The sequence below is a fragment of the Alexandromys fortis genome, unplaced genomic scaffold, assembly GCF_014885135.2.
Source record: "Alexandromys fortis isolate MF-2015 unplaced genomic scaffold, M_Fortis_MF-2015_v1.1 scaffold_128, whole genome shotgun sequence".
In the NCBI taxonomy this organism is placed as follows: Eukaryota; Metazoa; Chordata; class Mammalia; order Rodentia; family Cricetidae; genus Alexandromys; species Alexandromys fortis.
Window position 1 is genome coordinate 773,998 of NW_026068012.1, and position 6,119 is coordinate 780,116.

The 6,119-nt window shown below is 52.4% G+C and overlaps 1 protein-coding gene across 4 annotated transcripts in view; it reads right to left on the reverse strand.

Annotated features, from left to right (window-relative positions):
- Hlcs (holocarboxylase synthetase) overlaps positions 1-5,405 on the reverse strand; it is a 172,106-nt gene extending 166,701 nt beyond the window's left edge. For 2 of the 4 annotated variants that reach the window (XM_050162030.1, XM_050162027.1), the window contains exons 1-2: positions 5,265-5,405; positions 721-888 (exon numbers count right to left, since the gene is read on the reverse strand). The gene's annotated coding sequence lies outside the window, so the exon portion shown is untranslated. Of the gene's footprint in view, positions 1-320; positions 338-667; positions 889-5,264 lie in introns of those variants that run through there. The other 2 variants (XM_050162028.1, XM_050162031.1) reach the window with 2 other exon arrangements.
- Positions 5,406-6,119: the final 714 nt, after the last annotated feature.

A 6,119-nucleotide genomic window follows, 5' to 3' on the forward strand; every position in this document is an offset into this window, starting at 1 on the left:
CCCCACAACGTCACCCCTACACCCCACATCGTCACCCCTACACCTCACATCGTCACCCCTACACCTCACATCACCCTGCACCCCACAACGTCACCCTATACCCCACATTGTCACCCCTGCACCCCACATCGCCAACCCAGCACCCCACATCGTCACCCCTGCACCCCACATTGTCACCCCTGCACCCCACAATGTCACCCTACACCCCACATTGTCAACCCATACCCCACTTCGTCCCCCCCACACCTCTACACTTGCACAGTTGGTTGATACTTCAAAGGCAACTTGAATAAAACCAAATGCATTTTTCTCCAAGTTACCTCTTGATTTCTGCTCTATTCTGTGCTCGCGATAGCATATTCTCCGCCATGCTTTCAACCAGAATTTGTCATTTTGGAGTCCTAACTTCCTCCTGCCCCATAACGTGTCTTTACAGCAGGATGTTTGCCCCATGTTTAATCTTTCCACTCCGCTCCTAGAAATGAAAAGAATGGCCTCCTTGACAGTGCCCTTCACCAGTTCCCACAACTGCGTTATCCAGCTAGACTGCGGTTGACTTTCTGGGGACACAGCTCGGAGCCTATTGGTGCCTGACCTCAGGGAACTCTGGTCCCTGACCTCAGGGAACTTTTTATGTCTGGCGTTCCCCACCAGAGGCCGCATTTACCTAGCCTAATCTCCCACGCATTCTCTCGCAGCGCCACAGACACCTGTACCCACCACACGCCAGGCGCTGTGACTGTCATTCCATACATCCAGGTCTCTCAGTGAGCTTGTGGCTGTGGCTTGGTGCTGTTTGTCCCTGAGGGTTCGTGTGCTAGGGCAGCAGTTCTCAGCCTGCAGGTCATGACCCCTTTGGGGGTGGAAGGATCCTTTTACAGGCGTCACCTAAGACAAGAAAACACAGGTATTTACATTGTGATTCATAACAGTTGCAAAATTACAGTTATGAAGTAGCAAGGAAAAGAGTTGTAAGGTGGGGGGCCAGCACAACGTGAGGAACTGTATTAAAGGGTCTCATTATTAGAAAGGTTGAGAACCGCTGAGCCTGAAGCTTGGTCCCCAGTGCAGCAGTAATAGGAAGCAATGGAACTTAAGACAGGACCAGCAGCAGGCATGTTCAACCTTCTTACACTGTGACAGACATTTCCATCTGTGAGCTTCATACTTGAGAACTGGACAGCCAAGTTACCAGGAAAAAAAATAATCTCAGTGTTGTCGATAAGGTTATGATTCTGTGATGCATTCCTAGCTGCCCTGTTCTCAGAATGTGATGCCGCAGAGCCATAGGTGTGCTTGCTTCTACATGTGACATTTCCTTCCTGCTTCCTAAAGAACCCTGCAGAGGCCAGACCGACCTTGGCCTTCAGACTCGAAACTGTGAACTGAATAAACTCTACTGTCTCATCACCGGGCATCCAGCACTTGTTATACCAACAGGAAATAGAGAAGAATCATGGCTGCAGCTACATGGGAGGCTAAGGTAGAGGAGTCACTTCAGCCCAGCGGGTCAGGACCAGCCTGGGCACATAAGGAGACCCCGCCATCAAAAAATAAAATGGTAAATACTCTGAAAACTGTCTCTTATGGCCACGTTCTTGCAGAGGAGAAAAGTGGAATTTGTAATAACTCACCCAGGATCTCAAAACCAAATGAGGACGCTAAGGTATGAACTGATGGCTTTCTAGCTCCCTGGATGAGAGCCAGCTGAGAGCAAAGGATGTGTTAGACATGGCAGCCCACAGAGACGACTCCACAGCCAGGAGCCAAGACTTGTACCGTGGCTCAGGGGGTGAATGCACTTGTCACCCAAGCAGAAGGCCTGAGCTCAAAATCTGACTCTCATATGAAAGACTGTACCCTAAGCTGTCCTCTGCCCGTCACACGCATGCTGTGGCACGCACAGCTGCTCACACACGTGTGCACACTACATCATCACCAGCGAGATCCACACGGTGACTGAACAGATGGTTCAGGGACAGCCTTTGGACAGATCGGGGAGCTGGGACTGTCCCTCACTTGGGCACATCCAGAAGCTGTGGGTGGGACTTATCACAGTCACCTGTGGACGCTCTGCTCTGGAACTCCAAGTGCATGCGGTGAAGAGGAGGGGGCCTGGAGCGGACTTCCTGTGTGGTAGCTGAGTGTCAGCAGCTCATTGCCCGCTGCAGGAACTTTCTGAAGTTGAAAATCAAGAGGCTCAGCAGCCAAGAGTGGCAGTTCGTGCCTGTACCCTACTGTTCAGGAGACAGGGTATCACTGTCCATTTGAGGCCAGCCTTGGCTACATAGTAAGTGCCCAGATGGTCTAGCATAGAGTAAGACCCTGTCTGCCTGATTGCTAGGCACAGTTGTAGTGTGAGCCACACAGATATATGTGTGTGTGTGTGTGTGTGTGTGTGTGTGTGTGTGTGTGTATACACACACACACATATACCTGTGCTATGGAGAAAACAGACTCACGGGGCTGGGACCAAGGGAGCAAGGACTGAACACATGCCACTTCACACTGCCTGATCCAGGCTTCACCACCCAAGGGAGCCGAGAGCGAGAGACCCTCTCCCTCACAAAGTTGTCATGTCCATACCCTAGGATTGGCAATCCCCCAGAAGCCATTGACTAAAGGGATGGAAATCCCACAACGCACAGTGGTGTGTGTCTACTATCCCAGCACTCAGGAGGGGGAGGCCAGCCCAGACTACAAAGGGTGTTCCAGGCCAGCCTGAAACACACCGAGAAACTCAAAGACAGGATAAGGCTGGCGGGATGGCTCAGTAGGCATGGTGGGTGGGATGAGAATGGCTCCCAGGGGCTCCAATGTGTGATCCAAGTCATGAGGGCCTAGAAATGTTTGAGAAGGATTAGGAGGATTAGGATTAGGGGGTGTGGTCTTGTGGGGGAGTGGGGCGGGGGGAGCTGTGTCACTAGGTGTGAGCACTGAGGTTTCAAAAGCCTACAGGCCCAGTCAGAGACGTGCTGAAACTCTGCTGGTAAGCCACGACCTCATGGCGATACACGGATTAATAGAGATGGGTTAAATTAATATGTAAGAGTTAGCCAATAAGAAGCTAGGGCTAATGGGCCAAGCACTGCTTTAACTAATACAGTTTCCGTGTGACTATTTCGGGGCTGAGCAGCAGGGAACCAACTAGCGGCCTCCTTACTACAATGTGGAATCCGGCTTGAATCCTAGACCAGAATAAAAGGACGCTAATGGGAAAACGGGTGAAATCTGGAGCCTACAGTTTAGTTTCATCCTTGACACTGACAGGATTGAGTTAGGATTGATCAATCCATGGTTGTGCAAGATGTCAACATTGGTGGAAGCTGGGAGAGGTGAGAAAGAACTCTCAGGACTATTTCTGCAACTCTTCTGTAAGTCTATCATGATTTCAGAGTACATGTTAGAGCACGGCTTTCCCCTCCATTTCATCAGCCCTTCTCTTTCTGCCCTAAACAGTTACGTAGCTGTACGTGAGTTACTTTAGCTCGCTCAGTCCCTGTGTTTCACCTATGAAAAATAATAATAGGGGAGGGAGGGAACGGATAGCTCAATAAAAACTATAATGAAGAAGGAGGAGGAGGAGGGGGCACTTGTGGTGCACATCTTTAATCCCAGCACTCAGAAGGCAGTGGCAAGCAGAAGTTTAAGGCCAGCCTGGTCTACAAAGTGAGTTTCAGGACAACCAGGGCTACACAGAGAAACCCTGTCTTGAAAAAACAAAATTAAATGAAATGCAAGCCTGGCGTGCTGATGGACACATGCAGTCTGCTACACAGGGTGCTGAGGCTGGAGGATCTGGCTTTGGAGGCCAGCCTGGACAACTGAGATAGGCTCTCATCCTGAGCCAGCAAGATGGTTTAATGGGTAAAGAGCTTGCTGTGCAGACCTAATGGCCTGAGTTCGACTCCAGAATTCATCATATAAGGAAGGGCACAAGGGGTGAACGAACTCTACAAGGTTGCTCTGACTACATAGAATCCACCATGGATGGCATGCACCCATGTACATATTCTTAAAGAACATGGGCAAGAGAGATGACTTGGCAGTTAAGGAAGCACACTCTTCTTGCAGAGGACCCAGATTCCATTCCCAGCATCCACGCAGTGGCTCACAACCATCTGTAACACCAGTCCCAAGGGATCAGCTGGCTTCTTCTGACCTCTGCAGACGTGCATGCACCTGGCACGCACAGACATACATTCAGGGAAACACTACTACACATAAAATAAAAATCGTTTAAAATAAATATTGCAAAAACAAAACAACAAAAACTCCCAACCTCAAATTTTCAAAGGAGGAACACAAGCTAAATAGGTTTCCAGGTGCCTCCCCCCAACATCCGCAGCCTGGGCGCTCAGTTGCCTCCCCCTACACCCCCAGCTCTGACGCTCGCCTCCCCCGCGCACCCCCGACTCTGATCCCAACACAACTCGGTTTGCTAGGCATCTCCACATCCCTGGACCACCCGGCACCAGTAAATATTCAACACAAGTTCCTGGAGCTAAAACTCCATTCCCCCCCCCCCCCCCCCCCCCCCCCCCCCCCCCCCCCCATGAGACACAACTTGCATCTCTTTTACCTTCTTGGCTACTGGAAAGCAAAGCGAAGTGCTCACCAAACTTTCTACACTACATGTAAATCCGCCTTCACCCAGCAGAGGAGAGTTGTCCTTTACAATCAGAATATGCAGAAGTGAGCGTCTGCGTGGAGGAGGGAGGCCATATCCAGAGAGGGTCTGGGGGTGCGGCATGAACAGGACACATAGCTTCCAGATGAGCCCCCAGAGCCCATCCCTCACCCCCCGTTCCCCCCACCCCACCCCTGTCCACCTTCCCTCCAGCATTCAAGGGTTTCCAAAGTCAAAACCCCTTCCGTGGATGGAGCTGAAAAAGGGTGAGCCCCACTCCCACCCCATCAGCAGGGGTGAGGTGTCCCCACAGTCATAAACAGTAAACACCCTAGCAGAGAGAAGCCGGCTACGGAAGAGGTAGGGAACAAGATGCAGTTGGATTGAGCTGGCTTCCCACAGCCCTTTCCTAGCAGATTTTGGCCCGGGGGGTGGGGGGGGGAGATAGTATCCCGACCTGGTCAAGCAAAGCCAAAGGGCCCGCTGTGAAGAAATTATCCCCCGTCTATAAATAACTCCCCCTAGGGGGACAAACAGAAACACCAAAGCCAGGCTGGGCAAGCCGGCTAGCTCCTGGGGGACCAGAAAGGGAGTGGGTCCCCAGCGGGAGCCACCTTCAGCTGGCAGCACTTACCTTTAAGGCCCCGGCGTCCCCGGTCCCTCACGAGCGTTCCTGGCGCATGCTGCCGCCGGCAGCCCTAGGACCGGTAGCAGTCAGCCAAGTGCACCGGAGAGGGGCGGTGCGTCTTCACCAACCACAACGCAGGTGGCAGCCTCGTGAGCAGGAACCGACCACGGGAAAGGGCCAAATCCCTGCAGCCCCAGGTCCTGGCCACACCCCAGCCAGGCTCAGGCAGTGCCAGGGCTACCTCTGGCCACTCTCGGCAGAGACCTCAGACACCGCCAGGGCCCGCTGCACACAAGATAGCTCTCAGAAGTGTGGCCTGCCCCACAGCGGGGCGAAGAGTCCCTATTTGTCCTTTAGGGTTGCTGGTCTCAGAGGTCAAAATGTCACCTCCCTGTGGAAGCCTGCAGTACCCTAGCCCTGTGATGGATTGCTTTTGCACCTGTGCCTGCGTGCCTTGGTCGAGCACCCTCTGGGATGGACACTAGGGCAGTTTCCCCGGGGAAATAATAAACCCTGTGAGAGAAAGACTGCAGATCAGTCCCTCTAGAGAAGTTACTCCTCCCTCCTCTCAGTTGACAGGGGAGGGAGGGTCTGATTTCTCAATACTTATTCTCCACCTTCCCTTCTCACCTTAAGCATGGGGAGGCCTGAGAGGGTCTTGATTCTGACCTCTGAATCCTGAATCCTTCATTTTCAGGTCTACAGTTTCGAGACGTCCCCCCCACCCCTTACGTTTCCAGACTCGAGAACTTTGTATGCTACTCCCACTGGGCACTGAAACTAGAGTGTCAGACACCCTGGGAACACTGCTGCTGCACGCACGCACACGCATGCATGCACGCACACGCACGCACAGGCACA